Genomic DNA, 13,811 nt, shown 5'->3' on the forward strand with positions numbered 1-13,811 from the left:
CCTAACATAACATTTCTATTTTTATTTTGATACATGAACCCAGGAAAAAGAAGAAATTAGAATAGTTATAGGAAAGACTTAGGCCAGAGTTTCTCAACCTTTTTTCCAACTGTGCCCCCCACTACAGTGCTAAAAACATGGCTCCCTGATACTGTGCTATATCCTCCATTTATGTAATTATTTTTACCTGTGACCTGCTGGAGCCATAGCACAGCGGTTGGGCTTTCGCCTTTCACAAGGCCGACCCGTGTTTGATTCCTCCGCCCCTCTCGAAGAGCCCGGCAAGCTACCGAGAGTTTGGAGCCCGCGTGGCAGAGTCTGGCAAGCTACCCATGCGTATTGGATATGCCATAAATAGTAACAATAAGTCTCTCAATGAGAGACGTTACTGGTGCCCGCTCGAACAAATCGATGAGCAACGGGATGAGAGTGATCTGCTTGCAATATCCTGGGGCCCAAGGAGGGACATAGTGTGTCTGGCAAGTAAAGCTGTCTTAGATAAAGTTTCCAAGTCTATTTGACCCTTCTTCCCTTAGTAGAAAAAAATGCCTCAGCAACCCCTGGAATTCCATCCTATTCCAGAAGTGAACAGAGAACACCGGGACTGAATTCATTTGAATGTCCCCCTGGATTGTTTCCATGATGGCAGGGGGAGCCTTATCATCCATTTGGAGAACTACCTTAGGTAATACACAAGAGAACACCATTTACGAGAGAACAAAGGAAAATTAATATAGACGTATTAATAATTAATAAGAAAATTTGGACCAGATATTTCACTCAAGGTAGAGTGCTTAAAAGTATATGGTCCTGGGTTTGATTCCCTGGCATACAGCGCACACACACACACACACACACACACACACACACACACCTGAAAAAGTGCTGGAGAAAGAAAAAAGAAAGTTCAGAAAGTGCTGAAGGTTTGGGATGTTAGATATCCTACCAACTAGCTTTTCTAGTATGTATGGCAGTGCTACCCACTAGAGCCAAATTATCCTGTTTTTCACCCAGTCCCTGGGAGGTCTCATGTGGCTTGATACTCTGAGTATCTCCTCTGCTCCATGAGTTCATTTCCTCATATCCTGGAGATAATATATTTAAGACATGTACCAGTTATTCAAGTAGTATAAATAAATCCAGGTAAGTGTCCACGTGAAGATACCAGAAATTCATTGGGTTTAGTTGGCATTCCCGTTCATCTGTCACACTGCTCAGTAATGATCTTTGGTATCATTGGTATCATTTTAGTAGCTAGTCCCCAAGAACTTCAGGACTACTGGTATCCTAAAGAATGTTATAGAATATATCCTTGTTAGTACCAAGCACTACATAGAGAGGGAAATGAAATAGATATTTTTATTTTGTTTCTCCTCTATCATACAAACTCTTCTAACTCAGGATAGATCTTGTAGGACCATGGAAGTTAAGAATGTGATGGATAGAAAGTAGAAGAGGCTATGTAGTGGGTTGGGTGCTTTCTTACATATTTAAAGGGCTGGAGGTAGGCTACTTGAGTGAAACAGTGTGTTTTAATATTATCAAGGATCCAGGTTCAACTCACCTTGAGTGTGTGACTTTTGTCTTCATGGACAAAGGCTGACTCATTACATGCAGGAAAAGAGGACTGGGATATCAGGCAATACTACCCATATCTATCCTCTTTCAGGAGGGAATTAAAGCTACCACAGATTTCCTGTTTCAGGTGATGTCTCCCTCTGCATCATGCTAGTCATAACTCTGTCCAATAGAGACTCACTGGTGCAGGACAGCAAAGGGGGATTGTAATAGTTTGGTCTTGTCTGGTTTGGTTTGGAGCCACATTGGTGGTGCTCAGAGCTCACTCCTGTGCCAAAGGCATCACCCAGTTGCTGCTCAGGGACCATAGGTGGTTCCAGGGATCAGACCTGATTGGCTGCATGCAATGCAAGTGTTCTAGTTGTTGTACTATCTTTCCAAGCCTGAAAGCAATTATAATGGATATGGAATAAACTTGACACAGATCACAGATACAAAGTCTTTGGTAACCAAAAACATTACCTCTGTGGCCTTATACAAAATACCGGTTTCCTTCCTCTATCAGTTTCTGATATGTCAAACCTGTCAAGACATTTCAAACTTCCTAAAATTTCCTGGCCAGTATGAACTCAAAGAATTCCTGGTGCCAGTCTCCTGATAGAAGCCATGTGCAGAGAATTCCTACCCAGCAGGTACAGGTTCACCCAAGCCCTTCCCAGCACAGTGAAGGCCTGAGTAGGCAGAGACAGAATCTGAACTGTAAGTGTCCTCAACTATACAACATTCATTACTGGAATGAGACCAGTCCACCTTGATATTTTGGTTTGGAGCCACATTATTCCTTCATTTATTACACTTAACTCATGTCCTTGGCTCCTTGTTCACAAATGTTGTAGTACTCAAACTATACCCAAGGCCTGGCCTTTTATCATGTTTCTAGTTTGTTCATAAAAGCAACTGAAAAAAGAGAAATGGCTGCTGGATAGCAGAACAGGCAGCTCACCTGATCTTGATATTCCACAGCTCCGTAGCCCGGTGAAGGGATAACAATAATCCAGGGCTAGCAGCTCCTGCAAGAGTAGGGGAAGCACATTGTCCAGCTATGCCGCTTCCCTACTGTATTCAGGGTTTTTACTAGTATCTTGAAAGAAATGACCAAGCAATATGTATATCTGGTCTCTCTCCCATCTTGTTTTAACTCTTGTTAGAGTCCCTTTCTCCTTCTTGGAACCTCATTGTGCCACAAATTCCTGTATTAGCACATTATTGACACCAAAGCAACAGGTGAATCTTGAGCTATTTTGGCCTAACAGAGTGCAACCCAGACCTGTTTCCTATGTGAAATGGTAGTTCGTGTGAGATCAATACCATAGGCTTCCCTCTAAGTTTATAGCATTCAAATTTATAGCATTTTTAATGAAAATGAAGGTGACTCAAGCTTATCAAAGTTTTACTCTGTCTATATAGCACCTATTAAATAACTTAAAGTTAGAGACTACCACCATCTGATTTTTTAAAAATATGATTCTTTCAGAAAAACAATTCCAGGATCTTCGAGATCTGGAATGGAAATATTATAAAGGGATTGTGAAATGGAAGAGGCCTACTTCAGATGCACTAATTCACATAAAATACAGCACTGAGAAGAGATTTGTAGAGTGCACAAAAGATCCTGAAGCTATTTTCTTCCCTCTAGTTCACAAGTCTCTGTTGATTTATCCCAAGTGTGATTATAAAATATATTGATCTAGATCTTGAATGAACTTATACATGAAAAGCATTGGTGGCACTATGAAGCATAGGACTGCATGTGACTTCCAAATTAAAACCATTAATTATGGCACTCGATGCAAAATTAACTCTGCAATATAAGACCTGGATTTGTTCAAAGCCACCAATCTGGAAAAAAGTGGAGCAAGTATAGATCATATGAGAAGAAGGGTGATTGGAAAGAGATTCACAAGCAAGAATAGCTCTTTTAGTATTACTTTTTTTTGGGCACATGAGATTCACTTTCATAAAAAAAATAGTTGGTATAATGAACACCTGAAAACATAGATATCAGAGAACATAAAAATTATTGATTGGACTTGGGATAGAAATTAATTGGCCTCTGGTTGATACACAGCATCTCCTGACTCCTCATCATTAGCCAGGAGTCATCCCTACAAAAATAGTGACAAAAGCAACATGACAGTAATAGGTTAGTTGTTCAAATACCTGAATAAGGAAGTACCACCCATTACATAAGATAATAGAAATCTACAAAAAACTATTGAAAGTCTTGAAAGTGAAAAATATAATCATTGAAAATAAAATAATAATCACCTCCAATAAATATTCTCAATGCTGTCCTGGATATAAGTGAAGAAAGAGGATTAGTACACTGGAAGAAAATGGTGGGGAAGAAGCTTCTAGTTCATTGCATAATCAGATAACAGGAATCGAATAGCTAAATAATTTGATAATAGTTTCAGAAGATGAAAATGTAAAAATCCTAAGGAAAACCATTATCAACCCAACATTCTTCAACAAGTCAAACTCACTTCAAAGAATTAAAATAAATATATTTAAAACGATTTGAGTGCCAAATTGCTTACTACCCATACTTACACCAAACAAACCACTAGAAAAATAACAACTCAAAGGGCAGCTATCAAAATAAAAGTTTCCAGATTCTATTTCCCAGTATACATCAAATTATTTGGTAGTTTTGAATTCGAAAGAATCAATGCTCATGCAAGTTCGTGTTGACAAGGACACCAACGCCCCCGATGACTCTGTTGTCACATGTTCTGAGGAACAGTTCTTCTCCAGTGTTGAAAATGGCGTGATGTGATAGATGCCTTCTCATCTCGGTCAGATCAATGATGTCATACTTGATCTGCGCTTGCACCATCAGATCCTGGATGGATGTTTCCAATGCCAGTGTACGTGCATTGAATGTACAGACAATCATTTTAGTCCTTCTTCGTTTTGGTAGTCTAACTCATCCCTGAGATTTTATTAGCCTTGCTCATCCTTCTTAACACTTTCGTATTGGGGCTCTTTCGGTGTGAGGCAAATGAGGTCCATTGTTGTTACTGTTGTTGGCATATCGAATATGCCACGAGTAGCTTGCCAGTCTCTGCTCTGCGGGTGGGATACTCTCAGTAGCTTGCAGTTCTCTCCGAGAGGGATGGAGGCTTTTAGGGTGGCCTCCAATTGCCCTTACAGGTGTTCCCATGGTTCACGCCATATTTGAACCCCATCAAATATAGTTGGAAATTATGGAAAATGGGTATTAAGTGTCTTCTGCTGTGTCTCAAAGAAGCCACGCAGTCTGCAATGTGGCCTGGAGTGTGGCGGTGGCTCAGTAGTGGAGGTAGTGCAGGTCTGCAGGTGAGGTATTTATCTGGCTCCAGTAGGGTGGGGTGTCTGGGCTTGATCCCTGAGGCAGGGTACCGGAGATTGGAGGAGGCAGACAGAGGATCTTGTTTCCAGGTCTCATTGAGCCTGGAGTTTGAGGTCACAAAGTTCTGCTTTACCTGGTTCTGTGGGTCTTCACTCATGCGTGAGGTTCAGCCCGAGTGTCCAGAAAACAGCCTGGAGCGTTGTGGTGCCTGGGTAGTGGAGGTAGTGGAGGTCTGCCGCTGAGGTATTCATCTGACTTCAGTAGGGTGGGGTTTAACCTATGTAAGTAAGGAAATTAAAACCATTTAATATAACAAAATGCCTTTTCTCATTTGCATGTTTTCAACTCTGGAATCTAAAATACTTTGCATTAAATTTTATTTTATGCTTGGATCTCATTATGGTAACAATCATGTCATTAGTAAAACTTAAAAAAAACTATGCTAATACATTGTGGAATTTATATAAAATAGGTAAGGCTTATATGTACAATTTCCCCCCTACACTTTACTTAAACACTGTGGTTTACAAAGTTGTTCATAACGATTTGTTACAAGCATTCAGTATTCTAACACCAGTCCCATCACCACTATCTTCCGAGGCCAGAGCAATAGTACAGCAGGTAGGGCTTTTGCCTTGCAAGTGGCCAATCTGGGTCTAATCCCTGGCATCTCAGATGGTTCCCCAAGTACTGCCAGGAGTGATTCCTGAGTGCAGAGCCAGGATTCACTCCTGAGCATCACCTGGTGTAAATCAAAAAGCCAAAAAAAAAAAATCTTCCTATGTTTTTCTTTCTGTAGAATCAGCTTTGCCTCAAGTGTACTGTCTATGAATTTGCCTGTCCCAGGTACTTCCTAAACTAGAATGAGGCTTGTCATTTTATAACTGATTGTTTTCACTGAGTTTAACTCCTCCTAGGTATATCAATGATATAATGGATAATGGAATATCATCCCCTTTCAGACCTGACTTACATTGTACTGTGTATATACAATAAATTTATCCATTCATTTGGGGGTGGGTGTTTGAGATGTTCCTGCCTGGGGGCTTTTATGAATAATGATGCTTCACCATTGGCATAGATGCATCCCTGTGTTTTCAGTTCGTTTAGTTTAATTTAGCTACTGGAATTGCTGAATATGTGGTACTTTTATCCTTAGTGTTCACAGGAACAGCCACACTGTGCTTCTCAGTTGAACCAATTTATACCCCTCTCAGCTCTGCACCAGGGCTTCAGTCTCCCCATATTCTGCAACACTGAGTATTTATTTCAGTAGGAGCCCTCCTGGCAGTGCTTACTGTGGCAAAGCTCAGCCTGACCTGTGCTGGATGGGTGATGCTCAGAAGTCACCTGGGTCACAGTCTGGAGTGTTCAGAGCTGCCTGGGGCCTGGACCCAGAGATGCTGGAGGGCCCTTCAGTGCCAGGTTGAGACTCAGGGTCTTGCGCACACTGAGCTATCTCCTTGTTCTGTTATTTGGGATTTTAATAATACCATCTTAATGGGTACAAAATGGTATCTCATTGTCTTCAGTTTGTCTTTTTTTTTTCCTTTTTGGTACTTGGACCACACAGGATGGTGGTCAGGACTTGCTCCTGGCTATGCATTCAGAAATCACTCATGGTGGGGGTTGGGAACCCAGGGATCAAACCTGAGTTGGATATGTACAGAACAAGCATCTTAACCCGATCCCAACTTTTAGCATTTTTTAATGACTAGCAATCATTATATGTGCTTTTGGCCATTTGTAGTTTGGAGAAATGTATATTGAAAATCTTTGCCAATTTTTAAATGGAGTATTTTTTGGTTACATTGATTTTTTTACATATATTCTAAATGATTCCTCAGATCAGCTCAATGACTTGTATACATCCCTCTCCAATCCTTTTCCCATCCTGTGGGTTACCTCGTCCCTCTGCTGATAGTGTTCTTGGATGGTCAGCTGTCTTTATTTTTTATGAAATGATGAAATAAATTGATTTTTTAAATATGTGTGCCTTTGATGTAATGTCCAAGAGAGATCTTAGGAAGATTTTACCTTCTCTTTAGAACTTTGATCCATTATAACACTGGATGTCCTGTGTGTCTTAAATAGTCAGTATGTTTACAAATCATTTTCCTTATTTATTGGGAAAAGATGAATTCCCTTGGCTTTTGTTATTTTGAACTTAATGGAATATATGTTTGTAACTCCTAATGCATTGATGACAAATACAAGGTGTTATCTTAAACCCTTTAAATAGTTTTATTAAAAGAAGTAGTGCCTATTTTGCCAAACTGTATATATATTATTGTCTTACCTATTTTTTTAATTTTATTTTTTTATTGAATCACCTTGTGGAAAGTTACAAAAGTTTCAGGTTTAAGTTTCAGTTATACAATGCTCAAACACCCATCCCTTCACCAGTGCACATATTCCACCACCAAGTTACCTATTTTTTAGAGTCAACTAGATGCTGACCAACCTCCACTACCTCCACTACACAGCCACCGCCACACTCCAGGCCACTTTCTGGACAGCACGGCCATTTTGCGATACATCATAAGACACTTAATACACATTTTCCATAATTACTGCACCATATTTGATGAAGTTCAAATATGGTATAAACCATGGGGACAACTGTAAGGATGATTGGAGGCCACCCTAAAAGCCTCCATTCCTCTCGGAGAGCCCAGCAAGCTACTGAGAGTATCCCGCCCGCACAGAGTCTCGCAAGCTCTCCATGATGTATTTGATATGCCAAAAACAGTAACAACAATGGGCCTCATTCCTCTGACAGAGCCCCCAATACGTCAGCGTTAATAAGGATGAGCAAGGAGAGGCTGATAAAGTCTCAGGGACAAATGAGACTGCCAAAACAAAGAAGGATTAAAATGATTGTCTGTACTTTCAATGCATGTACACTGGCATCGGAAGCATCCATCGAGGACCTGATGGTGCAAGCGCAGAAGATCAAGTACGACATCATTGGACTGACCAAAATGAGAAGGCATCTATCACATCACGCCATTTTCAACACTGGAGAAGAACTGTTCCTTGGAACATGCAACAATAGAGGTGTCGGTGGTGATGGTGTCCTTGTCAACATGAACTTGGCCATGAACATTGATTCATTCAAATGCGTAACACCCGAATCAGATGATTTGCTTGAGTAGATGTGGCTCACTGCCAGCAGTTTCTATCTTCGTCGTCTATGAACCGACCTCCAACTACAATGAAGAAGAAATTGAGAAGTTCTACATGGAGCTGGAGAAGTTCTATAAAGAAGACCATACCTTCTACAGGATCATTGTTGGTGATTTTAATGCCAAGATAGAACCGAGAAGGTCCTCCGAAGAACTCCATATCGGGACCCATGACCAAGAATGGAACGAACAGGGTGAGAGACTGAGTTCATCATGTCGACCAGGACCATCCATAGTACCTCACAGTTCCTGAAGGCTGAATCTAAACGTTGAACATGGGTGTCTCTCAGTGGACAGTTCCACAATGAAATTGACCACATCATATTCAATCGAAGGTTTACCTGACTGATGTCACTGTTGTCCCAAAATTCCAAATGGGATCGGACCACCATCTCCTTCATGCAAAATTCTACTTCACAGAGCGGGGAGAAAGGTCTGCAAAGTTTAAGTTTAAAAAAAGAACTCTCAGAATGGCCACCAATTGGGACCTCTTTGGCACTATTGCGGCAACGCAGGAAGGTGCCATCATTGACAACATCAACAAGGAATACAATTGACTGGTTCAGCACCTCCATGACTGTGCAAAGAATGCCAAGTTTGAGAAAACCACAAACAGATGCTTGTTCTTGGAAACTCTTGAGCTCATTTGTCAACGTGGTGTGGCGTGAGCCTCAGGCAACCACAAGCTAACGTCTGAACTCACAAAGCTGTGCAGAGAAGCAATAAAGGAAGACTTCAAAGAGCAGTAGTGTTGGCCGATGTGGCAGAAGCTGGGAAAAGTATTCTCAAAGCTCGCCTGTCCTTCGCCAACTACAAGACCAAGATGACTGCCCTCTGGCATCCTGATGGATCTATCACATCTTCCAGAAGGGGGATTTAGAGGATTATTCACGACTTTTACTCAGATCTCTTTGACAGCCATGTCCACCTGCCCACATACCAAATTCTGCAGGATGGATATGTCATTCCCAATGTCCTCCCTTCCGAAATCCAACATGCCATTTCATTAGTACAGATGCGTACAGCACCCGGTCCGGACAAGGTCAGACCTGAATACCTGAAGAATCTGCCGCCAGTACTCATCAATACACTGGCTCGGCTCTTCACACGCTACCTGTCTGAATGCAAGGTTCCATGCCAGGGGAAATCCAGCAGGACCATTTTGTTGTACAAGAAGGGAGACATCCATGACTTTGGCAACTATTGCCCAATCTGCCTGTTGTCTGTTGTCTACAAGTTCTTCACTCGTGTCATCCTGAATATCATAGGCAGAACACTAGATGAAGGATAACCATGCGAGCAAGCCAGTTTCCAAAGAGGATTCAGCATGATCGACCATATCCACACAGTGACAAAACTCATTGAAATTTCATAAGAGTTCAAGATGTCACTCTGTCTAATGTTCATCAATTTAAAGAAGGCCTTCCATTCTGTTGAGACTGAAGCAATAATCAAAGTACAGAGAGAGTAAAGTGAAGATCATTTGCCACACAGGTGGGGGGGTGGGATGGGAGGTATACTGGGGTTCTTGGTGGTGGAACATGTACACTGGTGAAGGGCTTGATCATTGTATGACTGAGACTTAAACCTGAAAGCTTTGTAACTTTTTTCATGGTGATTCAATAAAAATAAATAAATAAATAAATTTTAAAAAGATAATATCTTGCCACCAGAAAAAAAAAGAGCGTCGAAGAAGTTGTTAAAAGGACGAAGAACCTCTGGATCCGGACACATCTTTTCAACTCTACTGTTCTTCCTGCACTAACGTACACCTCAGAGACCTGAGCCCCATCAAAATAGGATGAGAATGCTATTCAGGTCACCCGAAGAGGAATTGAAAGAGTTATGCTTGGAGTATCACATTTCACTCAAGTGAGAGAAGGAATCCGGAGTTCCAACTTCTGTCGACAATAAAGAATCAGGAACACTGTCTCATTTGCCAAGGCATCAAAAATCAGATGGGTCAGACATGTAATGCGATTTAGAGATGATCGTTGGACTAGAGTTGTTACTGACTGGATTCCACGGGATGTCAAAAGATCGCGTGGCCACCCACCTATGAAATGGTTAGACTTCTTTGTCAAAATCCTGAATGAACAGTTTGAGGCTCTTCGTGTTCCTGGATCGAGCAGATACCATTGGGCTACACTAGCACGAAACAGGGATGAATGGAGACGTTACTGGTGCCTGCTTGAGCAAATCGAAGATCAAGGGGATGACAAGTGACTAGTAACAACTAGATGTACCATTTCATGTTAACTTTGGCGTGTAGATAAGCTATGCTCATTATTTGAATTTATTGCTTCAAAATGTGCACCCCAAAAGGTGACATGATGAGGGACAAATGAACGGGATACGGGCTGGTTGCTGGCCAGGGACTGTTTAATTTTTTTTCTCCCCCTTCTTCTCTTACAGAGTAGTTGTATAGAAATCGTGAAGGTGGGGGTACACATAGGTGGGGTTGAACATTATCATAACAATAAACATATGTAAAGCCTCTCTTTCAGGGGAAGTTCTTCCAGGAGATCAACTCAGGGACAAAATCTCATCTGGGGGTACAGCACTCTAGATTACTGAGGGATCCACTCAAGGGTAGGATTCCATCCAGAGTGTATTGCTTTCTCCCTTCCTTAGCTAGAAATCCATTTAAACGATCATATTAAATTTACTTCTTACTAATATTTCTAATCATTTTGTATGAACACAGTAAGAGATATATTAAGCTTGAAAGTTGACTCTTCCTGGGAACATTTCGTTATATATCCCAGACTACAGTCCTCAAGCCAGATCAGTCTTTCCTAACCTCAGCAGGCCCTTACTTAGTTACTTCTTTTGGGGTCATGACAGAGTTTGACCATGCTCCTAACATAATTATTATACTTCTTATGGCACTTAGCTTGTCCCTCTTCGATGCTAGGATAGCTTACAGCTTACTCTGGGTCCATCCAAGTCACTCACTGGGATCTTCCTTTTGGGGGTATCAGAAAGTAAAGGCAACGGAGGCATAAGTCAAGTAAATATGATGGATGTCCAGGGGTAAATACTACTTAGAGTCAATTAACTCCCATGTTACAAAAGCACAGCTTCAACTGCCTTCCTGTGTCTATACAAAAAGGACATTTCTAAACCATACATAAAGGAAAGAGAAAAGCAATATAGAATAAGGAGTGCCTGATGGAACTGAGTGTGCGCACTGTGATGGGAGTAATTGTATAAACCTAAGTTTCCTGTGGGAGGAGCAAGTACAAACCAATATTTTCCAACAGTCCATATATATCCTTTGTTAAGTTTATGAAACTATACAGCTTATTAGCAGTAAAAGGTACTTAAGAGCAGAAATGTTACATGTCCATTTCTTAGGTTACTGAGTAATTTTTTCTGTACCCTGAGTCGTCAAGTATGAGGGAGTCGAATCTGAACTTTGCAGGCTAGGGACCAACCTGAAACCTGAATTCCTGATGAGGTTTACTAAACCTAGTAAATGTGCTTTACTAGTAAATGAGGTTTACTAAACTAGAAAATGTGCTCTTTCTTGTACTTAGAGTTTTAGAAAACATATTCTTGTTTAGTTTTTAAACTTTTCTCTGAAGAATTTTATAATTTTACACATATAATGAATTTGTAAGTTTGTTTTTAAAGCTATAGTTTTATTTATTATTTATTCTATAATCAAATCTACAAAAACAATGAGACTGTTTCATATTCTAAACTACTGTTTATTTGGTTTCTAAGATTAAGTTAATGTTTATTGATTAAATATACTTTTTGGAAGAATATATTGGTCATCTTGATCTTATAATTTCATGGTTAAGCCTTCTCACTCAACCAGTTGAAGCTGTATGAGATTAAATTCATTACTTATAGTGGAGGGGTGAGGGGGAGGTATACTGTGGTTCTTGGTGGTGGAATATGTGCACTGGTGAAGGGATGGGTGTTCAAGCATTGTATAACTGGGACTTAAACCTGAAAGCTTTGTAACTTTCCACATGGTGATTTAATAAAAGAATAAATTAAAAAATAAATAAATAAAAATAAATTCATTACTTATAGTGCCTTCTAGTAAGTCACATATTCAATACTTCCTCTCATTTTGTTGATGAAAGAATTCTTTACATTTGAGAGTATGTCCAGAATTCTGGGCAAATTTTCTGAAATATTTTATATTTTAATTTGATATTTAGTAAAGATTATACTCAGTTAAATTTTTTGTAGACTTTGAATTTTTTTTATTATTAAAAGCATGATTTTCAGCCTGAGTATGCACTGTAGCACTGTTATCCATTGTTCATTGATTTGCTTGAGCAGACACCAGTAATGTCTCCATTGTGAGACTTCTTGTTACTGTTTTTGGCATATTGAATATGCCATGGGTAGCTTGCCAGGCTCTGCCGTGCGGGCGATATACTCTCGGTAGATTGCCGGGCTCTGAGAGGGATGGAAGAATCTAACCTGGGTCGGCCACATGCAAGGCAAATGCCCTACTCGCTGTGCTATCGCTCTAGTTTGAATATATTTACATTAAATGTAATTTACTTTCTTTTCATACTTTCAATGTAAAATATCATTCTATAAAAGAAGAAACACAACTCTAGGATACAAAACACAAAAAGAAAAGAAAAAACAACAAAAATTAAGCCAATAAGGATATACAAACAATGAACAAGATTAGAAAAAATAGAAGAGACCTAATATCACAGTTGATATTATTTTCCTGTGGAAACACTGAGATTACATAGGAAATATTGTAGGGCCTTAATACATTTATTATGTTTTCCACACTCATAAAATTTTCCCTTAAGTAACTAGTTTAATATATATATAAAAGATTAGGATCACAGTACTTTTGTTTATTATTTTTATTAATATTTTATTGGACTGGATTGATAGCACAGTGGGTAGGGCATTTGCCTTGCACGCGGCCGACCCAGGTTCGATTCCTCCATCCCTTCTGGAGAGCCCTGCAAGCTACCAAGAGTATCCCACCTGCACGGCAGAGCCTGGCAAGCTACCTGTGGCATATTCAATATGCCAAAAACAGTAACAAGAAGTCTCACAATGGAGACATTTACTGGTGCTCTCTCAGCAAATCGATGAACATGAGACGACAGTGCTACAGTGCTTTATTTAATAAAAAAATGTGAGTTACAAAGTTATTGATAGTTGAGCTTTAGGCCTATGATATTTCAATACAAATCCCACCACGAATGTCAACTTCTGTCCACGCATCATCCCATATTCCTTCCGCAACCCTTAACCTCCGCCTTATCCTTTGTCAGTTAACTTGATAGGCACATTACAAAGTTCCAGTGGCTGCAACTTATATCTCATGTTTTCAGTGTTGTTGAGTCTGTGTTTTGGATATATGTCTATACAACTCACCCATGGTACCAGTATAACTGAAACCCTGTTCATCTGTTACTTCCTGTCTTTTTCTTTCTCCTTTCCTCTGCCCCTCCCCATTTCTTTCCATCTCTGTCCTTCTCCTCTCAAAATACTGGATCCAAAGGTGAGTCAAACATACCCCTTTTACTACAATACATTTCTTCATTCTATAGTCTATATTCCACAGATAATTGCAATCATCCTGTCTTTCTTCTGGTTGAGTGAAGTAACTCAACATATATTTCAGTTCCAACCAGGTTACAGAAAATTGTATGATTTCATCATTCATTACAACTACATAGTATTCCAGTATACATATCTCCATAATC

Source organism: Sorex araneus, chromosome 1 (assembly GCF_027595985.1).
Source record: "Sorex araneus isolate mSorAra2 chromosome 1, mSorAra2.pri, whole genome shotgun sequence".
Classification (NCBI taxonomy): domain Eukaryota; kingdom Metazoa; phylum Chordata; class Mammalia; order Eulipotyphla; family Soricidae; genus Sorex; species Sorex araneus.